This window comes from Tachypleus tridentatus, chromosome 9 (assembly GCF_004210375.1).
Source record: "Tachypleus tridentatus isolate NWPU-2018 chromosome 9, ASM421037v1, whole genome shotgun sequence".
In the NCBI taxonomy this organism is placed as follows: domain Eukaryota; kingdom Metazoa; phylum Arthropoda; class Merostomata; order Xiphosura; family Limulidae; genus Tachypleus; species Tachypleus tridentatus.
Window position 1 is genome coordinate 41,935,210 of NC_134833.1, and position 17,864 is coordinate 41,953,073.

General features: G+C 36.1%; 1 protein-coding gene across 2 annotated transcripts in view; it reads right to left on the reverse strand.

Moving 5' to 3' along the window:
- Lrp4 (LDL receptor related protein 4) overlaps nucleotides 1-17,864 on the reverse strand; it is a 156,431-nt gene that overhangs the window by 62,433 nt on the left and 76,134 nt on the right. The window lies entirely within an intron of this gene.

Here is a 17,864-nt window from a genome sequence, read left to right on the forward strand (position 1 = left end):
TTTATTGTGCATATGCTGAATGGATAACGTTTTTTATCCAATTCACAATTTCGCACTATTTTGCTCCCATCTCCCACCCTGGAAAACTTTGTGCATGCCCATGTCTAGTGTAACTGAACCCCCATCAATAACAACCTTCTGCTTTCTTTCTTCCAACCATTCTATAATCCAATTGACTAGTTCTTTCCTTATCCACAACAAATGTGATTTTCGTACCTTTAAGAAGATTTGTTCTTTGAACAAGGTTACCATATTATTATTTGCCGGCTTACTGTCTATATTTCGCCTGCAGTTACTCAAAACATTAATACAAAAATCATAAAGGTTCCATCTGTATAACTTATCTCCAAATAGGTTAACTGCATTATACATTATTAATTTATATATGAAGAAAATTATTTTGTACAGTAAACGTTTTACAGGTTTAATCACATTGTTAAATGATACACAGGTGATAATAAAACATACAAGATGGGATTTATACGTTATGTATCATAGTATAGATATGTTTTACCACAAGTATTATCCGAACCACTAACAATATTGTTGAAAAGTTTAACAGTTCATTGTATCACTTCACTTAACGTTTTATTCTTTCCGTTAGCACTTAAATACTTGCGTTTTCATTGGACAAGAGAGCAACACAGTTAGGAAAGGTGACATAACTGTAGCTTTATCTAACTTCTTTTTAATGTTGGCACATTTGTTTTTATCAGAAAAATATTACGAATAAAATATTAATGAACAAAAACAAAAAACGCCGCTCTTCTTTTGCACATAAAAACGTGACCCAACCTTGAAACCCGAGCTTCACAGTCCAGTGTGCTGACCACTATGCCATGCCCGACTCGTTTAAAAAGATTGACACAAATACATTTCCACCTGATTCAGTTTCTCCTGTTAGAACATGACCTTGAAGTGAAGCATGTTTTATTTAAAAGATGGCGCTGATTTCGAAGCAACTTTCTTCGTCAAAAAAAAACCTTTAAAATTTACATTGAAGAAAACATTTTAAAATCCCCTTCACTTTATAATTAGAACAATAATTTACTGTTTCAGAGATATTTAAACAACTGTTTTCCCCTAAATACTGATACATTTCCATGTAATAATAAAATTCGAGATATTAGCTTTTTTTCTTTTTAATATGACGTTAGTAACACAAAACATGCTGTATTTTTAGTTTCTCTAATTCAGGGGCGCAGATTCTGAGAGAATAGGGAGATATATCCCCTTCATTTTAGGTGGGGGGTAAGGTGCATACAATCACCCCTCCTACAGTTTGGTCTTTTGAATTGTTTTATTGCATCACAGGCCTACAAATTGTGTGTTTGTTCTTGTGATTCTCGTGTTCTTACCAATCGAATTACATAATTAGGCCTACATGTAGGCTTTTTCAGTGGCCGAAATGTACAACTGTAATATAGGCGTGCTTCAAAGCTTTTCGATCTAAGCGATAGTTCGTAAGTATCAGTCAGTATACATGCAAGGCTAGCAAGCACTATCACAAAATCTACCTACGTCTTGTACGTAGTGTAAGATTAAGTAAACTTTTCATCACAACAGACTGAACAGAGTATTAAATTCGAAAATATTACCCCCAAGCGTAAACTCCTGTAATCTAGATCTGGCAGGCCATTTGTAGCTTGTAGCGGTTTTCCTACGCCATTTGTTCTTATGCATGTCTAGCCGGTTTTATTCTCGAACGCCTTACTCTCCTAAGCTGCCGAAGCGCTGACCATAGTGTACTTTAGTGTACAATTAATGACAGGTTCGGGCCATTCGGATCCAGACGCGCCCTATATCACCCTCTCTGCTCCCTTTAGTCTGAGCCTCGATTTTACAACAGGGCTCATTAGACCTGTGTTTGTGGCACTCAGTCCATGAAATTTCACATTATCACCGCCCTCTAATAAAGTGCTGGTGCTTTATGGTTAAAGAACAATATATTCTTTTATCACAGATAGTAAAAATTGTATTTTCTGGTATAATTAGAACACAAAAGGAGCGATTTCAACAGCCTGAAGCCTCTACTCGAATTGTATTGCTAGTTTTTGTTTAGGTGTTTTTATTTAATAGACGTGCTTATAGACATATCACAACGTGTTTGACTTTTGATGAGCTGTAACAGGAATATAATAGATTTGTGATTGTTTAAGTATTTTTGAGAAACTTATAATTACTTGTGTTGTAACTAGCATACATTATTGTCCCAGCGATGCCCAGGCGGTCAGTCGGCTCTGTAGTCACTGAGGTTCGCGCGTTCGACTTAAATACATTGTACAGTTCAGTCCTACTTCCTTCTGATTCAACCTTCCACACCTGCAGACCTAGATTACTCCTGCCAACCATGGAACACTGCATTCAATATCTCTTGTTCACCTACTAAAAGCCCGGTCAGTCTTTTTTCGGGACGTTCACCCAAATATCGACCCTGCAGAAATCAGACAAGCCATAGAAAGCCAGACACAATCCACACTTCACGCAGCCCACCGTATCTTCTCGAAGTATAACAACCTGCCCACTTGATTTGTCAAGATCGTCACAAAGTCAAAAAGTCACGCTGACTACATCCTGCAAAACGGATGCTACTATCACATCTTTCATTTTAGCGAGGAACGCCCACGTCGACGCTCTACCCACCAACTGTCTCATAATACCTTCAGAGGATACAGGCAACCATCGAACGACTGTCAACAGTCTAGCAACGAAATCCCTTGTAATCCTGTTCCGAATAAGAAAGACGATCACACATTCTCAATCACGACGACCAGCAACAAATCTCAACACACTGAAATCAAGAAGACAAACAATTCTTGCCAAACCACATCTCATTCCAAGTTCTACTACCTCTACCCAGATACAAACCTCGCGACCTAAAACTAAAGTCGCAGCTGTCCAGACAGACTTCAAGACCGCTGTAGCACAACGTGACCAAGAAGTATTGACCAGTGAGGCAGAATTACTACCTCTCTTCAACCTTAGTGCATTAATGAAACAATGCAACCTCCAACTAAAGTCGCATAAGTCCAGACAGACTTTAAGAGGCAAATGATTAAAACGTTTTTCACAAAGACCGTTCAAAAACACTAATCAGTTCAGACCACTGTAGCCAATTCTGTTCTGAAATAAACAGGCATTGCTGGATTATTGGCACCAGCGAGTGAAAGTGGGTTTTCTCGGGGTTCTCCCGTTTCCCCCACATTCAAATTCTGGCATTGGATCTACAGATTCCAGCCGCCATGATGAACCCTAAGTCACGTATCGGCCGTTGTTTTTGTGGTATTCACTATTCACTCTCGCATCACCAACGGGTGTTTGGTGTTAGTTCGCCGGTATTTGGTCTTCCCTGCTTGCTCAGAGCTCACAACATGTATCAAGGTGTTGTTTCGGGTAACTTTACCACATTCCAAATTCATGAGCGGGACGAAGAGAAACCACATCTTTCTGAACACCCCCCGGTTATCTCTATCTCCTCTGGGGATAGAGAATTTCAAACCGAAATTACTGTCAGTTTTGTTGTTGTTGCCCTACTTCTATTCTGTACGTTAGAGTTTTTCAATAAAGACTATTTTAGCCTGTTGAGTCATCTGGGAAACATATTCCAATTATGACAAGCAAGCCTCTGAAACTTTCCGATATTAGACAGTTCTACAAGCCAGTTACTAGTATTACAAGTGACAATGCAGATAATCCAACAACCTCAAGCAAAGGAATAGAAACTTGCCATACAGAGGAAATACCATGTTCATCAGAGGACGAGTCTGAAAATGCTTGTGCAACTATTGCACATCATGAACCACCAAATAGTTGTGAAACAAGATTGTGCAGTAATGAAAAATCTGACACTCCACAGATACAGTGTGGAAAGCCACATCATCCAGACGCACAACTAATACCACGACAGAAAGCAAAATATCAACTTCCAGGGCAAGTGGTTTGATGAGTTCCCATGGCTGCCCTTCGACAATCAGACTCAAAAAAATCATATGCTTTCATTGTGCCAAGACGGAAAATAGAGGCCTTTTACAGGAAAATTGAGAGGCCAGTGGAGTATACCTTCATGTCCACCGGTTTTGGAACTGGAAAAGGCAAAACAGAAATCAACGAACACCAATCCTCCCCTCAGCACAAATTCGCTATATCTCCAGAAGGTTCACTTGATGTAACTCCAGTGACTGTCCAGCTACATGATGGAAAAAGAAGCAGCAGGATGAATGCAAAAGAAGTCTAGCTAAAATATTCAGAAGTTTACGTTTCTTACTGCGTCAAGGTTTAGCATTACGTGGACATACTGATACGGAGGGAACTTCCTGCAGTTAATGAAGCTCCTGGAAGAGGAAGATCCTGAGTTGACGGTTGATTATACATTGACAAACTTTCATATCTAAGAGCAAGCGGTGTTTCCGCGAAGATGTAATATTCGTTTCTCCATATACATTGGCATTTAAACATAATTCATGATTTATTCATAGAATATACAATTCACATATCCAGGTTTCTTACTTAACAGAGTAGCCCGTAAAATACTTCAGGTTTAACTACTAACGTATCGTTAAGTTCACAGAGATATTAAGCAGATTTACATGAATTAATTAAATCACATTTATTTTAACAAAGAAAAACTGATAACACTTTCTTTTGCTTAATTTTCAAAACGTCTTTCCCACTCTTTTGAAACTCCTGGAATCAATATAATGAAACCCTCTTTTTCTATTTGTTTTCCTCCAATATACATTTTTTTTCGAATACACGTGTCTTCTTCCAAGTTTTCTTACTAACAACACCAAGCTCCTCAGTGTCCACGCGCCTTTTTCTAAACCCTTTATGTTTTTGGAACCAATCTATTTAGAATATACTCCTTCCTAATTTTGTTACTGTGAACATTAATCTGTTTCGTGTATAAACATTTTTGTTATCCTATTAGTGTCCTCACTGGCAGCAACTGGAAAAAAAATAATTTTGTAGATCTCTTCTCGTCATTGAGACGGGATTTGACCTTTACTTTTGATAACTGTTTTATAAATGGAGATTTAAACAGATCACTTTTGTAAATCCCATTATGTTAAATACGCGTTACACTTTACTCATCATGTATTCGTGTGTTCAACAACTCAGATGACTATTTTTTTTTGGGGGGGGGGGACTGCGAGTATTACAAGTTTTGAACAGTTCAAATTAATTCATGATAAGAAAAAAAAATATAGAAGTCTCCACTGTTCCACAGTTTGATCTTGTCGCAATGACAAACAGCATTATAAGTATTTATGAAATTAAAAGAACAACGTGTAACACCCAGTCTAGCATGTGTGTGTGAATTACCATTAGCTAATTTTACAGTGGTACTTTTACGTATTCTTACGAGTACAACAGTGAAACTTTAGCGTGCATCGTTCTGTATACCATGCTTTTAATAAGTTAATGTAATTATTATACATTTCCAGTTACAACAGTACGGGGTCCTAAAAAATCGACTGTTAGACTGAAAGTATCTTTCAAGAGCGAAGAAAGTTTACCTGCTTAGAGAATACAGTATTAGACCATTTCCATTATTGATGTTAGTAGACCCAACGCTTTGTCAATATTGTAACGTATTATAATTTATTTCGGACGAGTCTCCGATTTATTATGTTAATATATTACCATTTCATATTACAGGAAATCTGAATTTAAAGTTAATTAGGTATCAAATATATGCTATTTGCCAACAAGATTGATACACAATTTTGTCTTTTTAAACAAATATTTTAATATACAAACGAAAAAAATACAATTTATAATAAAAGTTATATAAACCATCATTTGTAATTATTAGTAATAAGTTTTACAAACAATAGTCTTATTATTCGGTCTAGAACTAAATATTTTGTCGACGATCCACGTACACGACGAGAAAATTAATTCCGAGTTTGGTTTGCTTGTTCAAAGTTAAACACAAAGCTATACAATTGGCTATCTGTGCTCTTCCCACCGCAGGTATCGAAACCCGGTTTCTAGCGGTGCGAGTCCGCAGACGTGCCGCTGTGCCACAATTAATTCTAAGTTTAGTTTGTTACATCTTGCCTAAGCTAACAAGATCTCTTCTGAGCTAACATCACACCGGGTAAAAGCTAACTCCTTCCAACAAAGATAGTTAATGTCCTCATAGAAACAGTAACGTCCGAAGTGATTCACCGAAGTTGAACGGTTTGTAATGTTCGAGATTTACCAACGTTCCTGGTCCAATTCTGCAGCTTTCCGATTAACAGGCATTAATAGCTTTCTAGGCCTATAGCACACTAACTGTAGCTGATTAATAACAATAATCTCTCTCAGCCAGCCGCATTTTATACGAATTACGCAAGTTTGTAGAAATTTCAACAATGTTTAGAGCAATTTCGTAAAACAAATATTGTTTGTTACTTTCAAAGATTTTCTACAACATTAGAGAACAGGTGGGACTTGCGCAATACAAGTCACATGCAAAAAGGAAAACTAATAAAACAAACGTAGACATTTAAATACAGTAAATACGTTACAATACTTCAGAGAGTAGAAATAAAGTTCAAACTATCACGGAAATAAAAATAAAAATCAGTGAAATAGCGACAAACAAAGATAGCCAATGTTTACACATCTTGATACCACAAGTTTTATATTAAAAATATTTTATATCGTCGCTTTATCGAGAGTTCAATCTAAAAAGAAAATATCAAAATATTAGTAAAAGTTCGTGATTATCCAAAAAGACAAGCCATTTTGTTACGTATTATACTTTATTAACGAGTCTTTGATTTACTTTATTACATACATTACGTATTATTTCAAAAACCGGAAATCTGAATCTAAATTTAAAAGTTACTTAAAATGTTAATTCGTATGAAGTTTACGATATTGGCCAACAAGATTAAAAAAAAAATATGTATCAAACAAATTGTTTAATATACAAACAAAAGGCAATGCAATTTATAGTAACAGTTATTACATATGATTTATGTGCAACAGTTTTGCAAACTTACAGATAATCTTATATCCGGTCTAAAACTGAATATTTTATCGACACAGATCCATGACGAACAAATATTGTCACACCTCGCCACAGCAAACTAGCTGTTGTTTCACGTTTAGCCTAACACCACTTGTTCACTTATTAACGATAAAGATATGCAATATACATATAGAAATAATAACGTCCAAAGTAATTCACTGACGTCAAACAGCTCGTATTGTTCGAAATCTATAAACAAACATTCTTGCTCAAATTCGGTATTTTCTGATTAATAAGCATTAATGACAGTTATAGCTTCATAGACCTGCGACACATTGACTGCAGCTGTACAACAAAAATACTTCTTCCGTCACTCACGAGCTGTTTTATACGTATCACGCGAGACCCTAGAACAGTGATGGCGAACCTATGGCACGCAAAAAGAAATTTGCTGGCACGCGGCATGTAATGCAGCCGCTTCGCTTGATTCTTTAAGCCATAATGCTAACCTATTATATATATCATTATTGCCAAATGCAGCAGCGAAGGATTTTTACTAACCCGAGAGCAGTGAGAAATGTTCACAGAAGACATCTCGCGCCCTCTTGGCAGCAGCTTTGTGATTACGAAAATAAGTGACATCGGATGACTCGTTTTGAATTCCTCGCAGACCCAATATACACAAGTGTTTGAGTAAATACAGAAATAAATTGTTGGTATTGGCTTCGCTAAGCTTATATTGTTCTTCTGTTGTTTGTGAATGAATACTGGATATTTAGTTATAATAATGGTAAATATGCATTTTTTGCAGTAAATATACGAATTATTGTTAAAATGTTATTTTGCGTGACATGGATTTTTGTTTGTTTTTATCAGTTAGTTGATTGTAGATTTATTTTTATATCAATTTTCACCTGCTGTTATGTTACGGTGAGTTAAATTATCGTAGTTAAGTTAGTTGGAGATATTTTTAGATTGTATTTACCCTTTTCAATTTGTCAGAATGTCAGCTCAACCAGCATAGCAAAAAAATAAATAAATAAATAAAAAGAGCAGCAGCAGAGATGTAAGGATTTGTGGACTGAAAGATTTGGCATGATCAAAAAGGGTGATAAGGCATGATGCATCTTATGTTCTGAAACAGTGATGCGCATACTTCCTCTGTAAAGCAGTATTATGAAACTGTTGGCTTTGTGATAAGTCATTCATTGTCATTCAATTCACATAAAAAATTATGTAGAAGTGTGTTAGTATAATATTTATAATATAGCATACTTTTATTATCCTCATCGTGATACTTTTTAAGTTGTGAGGAAAAAACTACTCACGACGCAGGGGTACGAACACTTTGTCGTAACTGTAGATAAATAACGACGTTAAAAACACAACAGACCTAATGCTAATTTCTTATGACAAATGTAGTTGATTATAACCATGCTAATGCCAACGGGAAAAAGGCGTTTACAATATAATACTTAATGACAGGTCCTCATTTTCTTTTGAACTCAAACTATCTGCTGAGGTAGAAAGCATGGTTTCTAAACACGTCTACACATTAGGGCAAGATAAATAATAATGATATTCCACACTTAAATCAGATTTGAGTCCTACTGTAACATTCCACAGTCTTTAGATTACCTACTGAATTAACCAAATAACATATGTAACAGAGAATCCCAACATATGCTAACTTAGACGAGAATCGCAATTACCCCTCGAGTTTCTACAGGATAGCTGATATAGTACTTAACATTTAACTAAGAATAAGAAGCGTGGCTATGATCTTTGCACATCAGGGTTACAAGGATGTTATGACTACATACAGAACACCCGAGTGGAAATTTGGAAAAATGGTCTTTGTACATTGGTTATGAAAGAGTGATATTTCAACTGTAACACACGCAGTCCTTAAAATGAAATGCTTTAGGATGCGACTTTAGCAATTTTGAAAAGTTTGGATACTGTACATAAATTTCAACGGTATTTATATACAGTTTTGTGCAGGAATACACGCGCCAGTAGTTGTAGTGAAAATAGAAAAATAAGAATATTTCATTCAAAAACCTTGTTTTTTTGTATACATTTAACGAGATTTTCGTTCAATGTGATAAACAGTTTCCTTAATCGTACGTGTAGCGTTTACAAAAATGGTTAACAGTTTCTTTAACAGTAAACTTTAATAAGAATGGATACGAGCACTTAACTTTTACAAAGATTGAACTTACAAAACTTCTTGTAGTTTAACTAGATAATACAAATGATTACTTTTACAAAATTTTCTTTCATTTTCGTAATATATCCAAACGCCAGCTGATTGTAATTTGTGGTGCTACAGGCTCAATGTTTATTCACGATTCAACGAATTTATTGTTATGTATTTATTTAATACCTACGCGTGTTTCAGTTTCATGCATGCAAAACATTGTTGGGTGTGTATTGCGCAAGTCCCGCTTGTTCTCTAAATTTGTAGAAGGTTCTTGAGAAAGTTACAAATCAACAATATTTGTTTTACGAAAACGCTAACGTGTTTTCAAACACTGTTGAACGTTCAAGAATATCGTCTTAAACTACATAAACCAATGCGCCAAGAATTTTATATTATTGGTCAGATATAGTCAGTATACTATACGTCTCGGATGATAATTATGATTAACGCTTATTAATCGGAAAACTACACAATTTGACCAGGAACGTTTACAGAGTTCGAATATTATTTCTACAAAGACATTAAATATCTTCTTTTCGAGACAGGTCCCGACCTTTCCTTCTTTCCACTGCTACCTTTGCCTCCACCCAAAAGACCATTTAGTGAGACATTCCCCACCTAAAAAGTCAAGAATAATAACGATAATTAATTTATTAAAATAATAATAATAAAAAAAACCCACCACTTAATCCTAATAACAATCCACGAAAGGGGACGAAGAGGAACTACAAAGTTCCTGAACACCCCAGTTGGAGAGAGAACTCTTCGGATTTCTCTCTCTCTCTAAACTGAACCCCTGCCACGTTAGTTTAGTTTAGTTTAAATATCTTCGTCGGTAAAAGTCGGCTTATAATGGGGTGTGGCCAGACCAGAAAAGATAGCGCTAGTTTAAGCGAGGTGTAGCAACATCAACTTAAATTAATTTGCTCCTTATGGATCTGGATCGTCGATAAAATATTCAGTTCTAGACCAGATAGAAGACTCAGTATAGTTTGCAAAACTCTTGTATATAAGCCAATATATGTAATAACAGGTATTATAAATTGTGTTGTTTGTATATTAAAATATATTTGTGTTAACAGAATTATGTATCAATCTTGTCAGCAAATAAATTTAATACATATTGATATTCAATTAACTTTTAAATTCAAATTTACAGCTATTTGAAATCTTAATACGTAACATAATAAATCGCAGACTCGTCCGAGATTATTTATGACACGTAACAACGACCACAGCGAAAACTGCAACTGGGTGTTCATAACGCCAAATACCACTATAATGTCAAAGTTTAGTGTATGGATGAAAGAAAAAAAGGCCTAGATTAATTTTCTCCAAAAATATGAGCACGAGGAATAAATATAAAGCAAATATCACAAGTTCACAGACCTACGGTTACAATGTGTTTTTTTTCTTTTGTTATACATTTCTGTAGGTAAGTGACAAGAAAAACAGAAGATTTTATTGTTGAAGTAAAACATGATTCCGTTCTGACAGAAGTGGTGTAGTACATATTTTGGTTTTGTTTTGTTTTTATTTCGCGCAAAGCCACACGATGACTATCTGCGCTAGCCGTCCCGATTTCAGCAATTTAAGACTAGAGGGAAGGCAGTTAGTCATTACCACCCACTGCCAACTCTGGGGCTACCCTTACCAACGAATTGTGGGATTGACTTTGATGTTGTAAGACATTCAATACAAAAATTTAATTTGGATGAAACCAGTGACAACTTAATAGGTCAAACTCTGAATGAGGAATGTGATGTGAACACACCTAAATTACATGCACGCTAGTGACCGATGCTACACTTTCCTCTCTCCGACCCCTAGCTTTATTGGAGAATTATCGGAAAAATAAAATTTAAAAAATCCCGGTCTAACGACAGTATTAGTACAGAACGGTCAGTTGATGGGTATAGGTGTTTAACAATGATTTCAACAAGTCCATTTGTTGCCTTTTGTAACCTTGACCTCCCATCAAAATCATGTATCTCACAAAATGTCATGTGATTATGTATTATGGGATGGACACTACATATTTACTAACAGACTTAATTTTCCAAAGATGCTAAAGATCGAGAGGCGACGGAGCATATTGCCGGTCACGAAACTTCGAGCGCCATTTGAAAGTGGAATCGCTATGACAGAACCACCTTGCAAGCGATTAAGGTAAAGTTTTATTGATAGCGTCGTTATACCAACTAGGGACATCGAAGATAAACAAAATACAAACAAAGAAAACACTGATCTGAAAGCTTATATATTTCATTTTCCAATAGCTATTCTACCCTATCTTCAAAGTTAACTTGTTTTATGAAGCAATACGCATTTGCATGTCCAAGGAATACAAGTTTTCCCACATCGAAGAATTAGCTCTGTGTAACTACTCAGTTACTAGGAGTTGAGCTATAGCAACGATAGAAGATGTTTACCAAGGAAATATGAGTGGAATATTGCTCCACAATGTCTTCTGACGAAGGGAAACTAAAACCAGTCATGATTCGAATTCATATGATCTCAGTTTTCACTTAGAGATAAAAACACAACTACAGACCAATGTCATGTTTCTTCTTATTAAATGGGAATCTCTACTGTCTTCTGGTATGCTACTTGTTTTGTTTTCCCTAGATGACTTCATGTTGCAAATTTGTTATCGAAGATGTACAATGGTTTATCAATGCTGAACCCACCTCGAACACCGAGCCACAATTTTGCCATTAAGCTTTCAGCCTTACATCAAAGACAATGACAGCATTAAAAAAGCACTGAAAGTATAACACGTTATCAGACACAACCTGGAAAGAAGTAACCCTGCGTTTAATACATATAAAATAAAATAACCGTCCAACACGAATTCCATGATGTCCATCTTCCGACCATCTTCTAACTGTCATGTGCATTTTCTCCGGGTATGCGTGTGTGTGCATTTTAATTTCGTTCTTATTACGTGTGTACGTGTTTCAGATTTCTCTGTTACCGATTTTTCTTGATAAATATAATATGAACTCTGGATTCCGCAGCCGACTCAAACATCTGCTACATCAGTGCAGTTACTCCACGCTAGCCCCTTTATCTACACGTCATTATGCACGATACATACACCCTTTTTACCTTTAATACTTAGTTGTTCTGAAAACTTAACAAAACTGTACATACTAGAAGTTATAAATGACAATATAGTCCATTAAATATACCCAAGTAAATGAATTTACTGAGAACAGGGGCGTAAATCCTTGAGTGGGATGGTGTGTTTAGTCTGTTGAATCGTTTTATTACATCACAGGCTACAAAATGTTTGTTCTTGTGATTCTCGTGTTCTTACCAATCGAATTACATAATTAGGCCGACATGTAGGCTTTTTCAGTAGCCGAAATGTACATCTTTAATATAAGCGTGCTTCAAAGCTTTTCGATTTAAACGATAGTTCGTAAGTATCAGTCAGTTGGCCTAAGTATACATGCAAGGCTTGCAAGCACTATCACAGAATCTACCTACGCCTTGTACGTAGTGTAAGGTTCGCGCGTTCGACTTAAATACATTGGAAGTAGGACTAAACTGTACATTCTGTCCTGTCTTCGTTTGTTGTACGTTAGAGTTTTTCAAGAAAGACTATTTTAGCCTGTTGAGTCATCTGGGAAACAGATTCCAATTATGACAAGCAAGCGTCTGAAACTTTCCGATATTAGACAGTTCTACAAGCCAGTTACTAGTATTACAAGTGACAATGCAGATAATCCAACAGCCTCAAGCAAAGGAATAGAAACTTGCCATACAGAGGAAATACCATGTTCATCAGACGACGAGTCTGAAAATGCTTGTGCAACTATTGCACATCATGAACCACCAAATAGTTGTGAAACAAGATTGTGCAGTAATGAAAAATCTGACACTCCACAGATACAGTGTGGAAAGCCACATCATCCAGACGCACAACTAATACCACGACAGAAAGCAAAATATCAACTTCCAGGGCAAGTGGTTTGATGAGTTCCCATGGCTGCACTTCGACAATCAGACTCAAAAATCATATGCTTTCAATGTGCCAAGGAAAAGAGAGGCCTTTTACAGGAAAATTGAGAGGCCAGTGGAGTATACCTTCATATCCACCAGTTTTTGCAACTGGAACAAGGCAAAACAGAAATTCAACGAACACCAATCCTCCTCTCAGCACAGATTCGCTATATCTCCAGAAGCTTCACTTGATGTAACTCCAGTGACTGTCCAGCTACATGATGGAAAAAAGAAGCAGCAGGATGAATGCAAAAGAAGTCTAGCTAAAATATTCAGAAGTTTACGTTTCTTACTGCGTCAAGGTTTAGCATTACGTGGACATACTGATACGGAGGGGAACTTCCTGCAGTTAATGAAGCTCCTGGAAGAGGAAGATCCTGAGTTGACGGCCTACTTGTCAAATAAACCACATTCACATCACCCCAGTCTCAGAATGAAATAGAAATGTTCAGCCATCAAATACGAAGGAACATAGCACACGAAGTGCAGCAAAGTAAAATCTTTGCATTAATGGTTGATGGCACTCAAAATATTACAGGTGCCGAACAGGAAGCAATACGTGTACGATACGTAGATGAGAACCTTGACGTCCTTGAGACATTTCTTGGTTTCACCAGTGTTCCCAATACAACTGGTGAAACAATATCCTCGACTATACTTGATGTACTGACTAGACTCAACTTACCACTGTCAGGATTAAGAGCACAAACTTATGATGGAGCCGCTAACATGAGTGGTGCGTACAGTGGATGTCAGGCAAAAATAAAAGAGAAGCAACCGTCAGCTTTGTTTTTCACTGTGGAGCACACAAGGCTAATTTAGTAATGCAACATGCAGTTAAAGTTTGTGAATGTGTTAGAGATTATATCCAGTGGGTGCATGAACTTGGTGCCTTGCTTCAGAGGTCAGGCAAAGACACTGCCCACTGTGTCCAACACGCTGGTTGTGCCGCCTATCTGCAATTACATGTGCTAATGATCACTACAGTGACATTGTTGATTCTTTGTCTGAATTAGCAAATGAAAAATCATATGTAGCAGTGAAAGCATAAGGTCTGCTGGACAGATTTGACAAAGGAAAGACAGTTTTAGGATTGTTGATGGCTCAGCATCCATTAGCTGCATTAGAGGAACTAAACTATGCATTCAAAGCAAAATCAGTGACAGTATCTGGCATGACTGAAGCATTTTGCAATGAAAGTTGAGCAACCGCGGGTATTGTGAACAGAGGAAAATTAGAACAAGATATTTGATGAAGCTGAGAAAAAGGTAACTTCCCTAGATCTGGTGCCTATTAAACTACCATGCATTCGTAGATCCCCCAGAAGGATCACAGGTGATGGCTCAGCACACCATTCTGCAACAGCTAGAAATTACTACAGAAGCCAATATTTTGAACTTGTGGACACAATCATAGAACATCTGACCACTAGATTCAATGCAGACAACAATGACTTGAGGCAATATCTGGCACTTGAAAACATGATCACATCTGGCAATATTGACTACTCGGTTATAAACTTCTATCCAGAAATCTCTGAAACTTGAGCCGTTGTGCAGTTACTCACGTACAAAGGAACAACAAAAGCAGCATCTCTGAAAGGTGCTAAGGATGCTTACAGTAAAATGCATGAAACAAGCCAGCAGATGTTTAGTGAAGGTTTCTTCTCATGAAAATTTTGCTTGTATGTCCAGCTGCGAATGTGAACGCAGCTTTTCTGCATTAAGACGGTTGAAGATGTGGTTAAGGTCAACTATGTCTCAGTGCCGCCTCAACCATGTGGTAGTCTGTCACACTCACAAAGATGAGGTGGACAAGATAAATATAGAAGAGCTTACGAAAGAATTCATAAACAGATCATCACAAAGGAGGTCTACGTTTGGGAACATGTAGACTAGAGGACTAAATGAATCTTACTTCAATGAAAAGTATGAATAATTATGTGCTACATTGTATTGATATGTAATTTTCAAGAGTTTGCAAAGACATTTCAATTATTTTTCTCAAACATGAACAGTTTTTCAGTAGATATAAACTTATCAAGGGTAATTACTAATTTTATTAATATTTGAAAACGTAATTCATGCAATGAAAGTTATTAGTAACCTTGTCAAGTATAATGGCCATCTTTAATACTGTGCAGTGTGCAGGAATAAATTAATGTGGCAGTTAATTTGTGATACATTTGTCTTTATTATATTAACATTTTGAAAACTGTTCACAACACCTCACTTATACAAACCTACATGGAAACCTTGAAGTATCGTGGCAACAAGATTACTCTGATTACGTGAACCTGAAAGCTGTAAACATGCAGTCACAGAGATTACCAATTTGCAAATTGAACAGTCCACATAAGTGGTTGCAAAAATCATCCTCCCCATCGGGTGTAAAAAAAATTTACGCCCTGCATGAGAACATAGAACTATAAACGTACCAAACTTTTCCATTTTACAAGGACTCACAATTATCATTACGTAACTCGTGCTTCAATAGCAATTAATAATTGATTACCGTTGGATTGTTTACTAAAACAAAACCTATACTTACACATCTACCTTAAATATCCATGAAGCTACGTCGCATTTATGTGGTATAATAACTTTGTATATCTGCTATAATACTGCATACAAAGCGACAATGCGCGTCATTAAATAATACCAGATCTTAGGAAACGACGGACAAGTGAAACGATAATAACCAGTAATTAAATTTTCATGACACAACACTATACTTCAATTTATTGAACGCAATTCTAACGTTATTGGTCTGAACTGAAACGTGCCTCATATTATGTTATGTATGGGCAAAATTGACGATATGATAATACAGCGTTCACAAGCAAACAATGTGAACTTCCTTGTTCTACTGCTCCGATACATTCATTCCGAGTGAAAATATTACAATAACAAAATTAGCCATTCCCGCAGTGTGTATTTTTGGAGCCTTATGTGCATATGATGGGTATAGAACTATGAGAATTACATTTTTTTATGACAGCGTTCATTATTATTCAACAGTTAAGTACCAATTGTCTACAGGACATCTAAAGATGGCGGATCATATTCTTCACCAAAACATGTAGTTTTCCCATTTTGTTTTGTTGTTTATATTATACAGAGTTATCGTGCACATGAAAACGTCGGTGTCGTGATGTCTTCCGAATAAGTCAAAATGTTTTAACAGACACATCACACTAAAGAATAAACCTCAAGTACACTTGAGGCTAGCGCGTTAACGTCACCGTTTCCATGCCAACATTAGCAATAGATGTAACTGACGTGTACTTCGTGAATGTCTTTCCTCCTGGATTATATTTAGGGACTTCAGTAATTTCATAGTGTCTTGTTACGTCAGATTTTGGTCTATTAAACATTGTTACAGGACTAAAGCGACACGCAACACAGACAGAACACCCACAGTGTACAAACTCTTCCGCTGGAAGTCGAAATAGTAAAGATCGTTTATCAACTTCCAAATTTTAGTCCGGAACTTTTTTTTTTTTTTTTTTACAGAAGCTGACACTAGCAAAAATGTTGTACGTAAAATTATCGCATACAATTTAGTTACAACCATCATTAGAAACGTTACAAAATCGATTTAAACAATAACCCCCTCTTCTCCCCTTTAATCAGCATACCAATATTATATACGATTCAGGTCATCTTCGTGTTACTTTGTACAATACCAATGAAACCTATACAACTCTGTACAAAGAGATTTTCTTTAAATTAAAATAAATTATGCAGTTTTTCTACTTCAACTGACTCAAACATACACTAAACTTTAATAAAACAAGTCACAAAACGCAAACTTAATTATAGACAGACGATACCAACATGGAAGATGAAAACAGAACATTGGTACGACTTTGATGGTTTCTCTTCTATTTATGGCTTGCATCTGTAAATTAATTTCTTTCGTCGGAAAATTCCTGCAACACAATGTATATCCTCATGTATAATCAGCTTTAATTTCACACCTTGACTTATGCAAGTTTGTCACGTTGGTTTACAAAAGGGCAAATGATCAAATAACGCATATCCCTAAACATTGCTCTCGCAATTAAAATTATAATACAGGAAACTACTCCTGAATAGGTGGAAACTTCTCACTTCGTTTTTTCTTTTTTTTTTTACAATTTCATGCCCCATAATAACTAAAAAAAATAAGTTTCATTATTGAAATAACATTAACTCAGAAGTTCGGCTCTTTTCAGTCAGGATCTTAATTTATTTTATGACAAACACCCGATCTCCACACACACAAGTTAATAAATTCCAAGTAATTTTTCAACAAGCTTCTAAAGAAACACTCCCCACTCTATATGCAAGGCTACTTTATGATGAAAAACATTTTTCCCAAATTTAAGCTGGGAATTAATATTCATTAAAACGTATCCTCAGTTCATAAAAGTGGTTGATATTCTTGAGTTTTCTCTCTCTTATGGTTCAAATAAACTTATTTTCTTTCACAAGTATCTTACTTTAAGGACACTGGTTTTGCAAGTCATGAGCAAGTTGTTGTCTTTGCTCGACCTCTCCTGAATATTTCATTGGACTATATAAATTGGAATATGCTTTTCATGGTTTGTTTGTCTCTGACGCCAAGTCTGTACTTACTATGTTAAACATTTCACTAAATAAAGTGAGAGGAAGGAACTGTGATAAAGTAGCACAA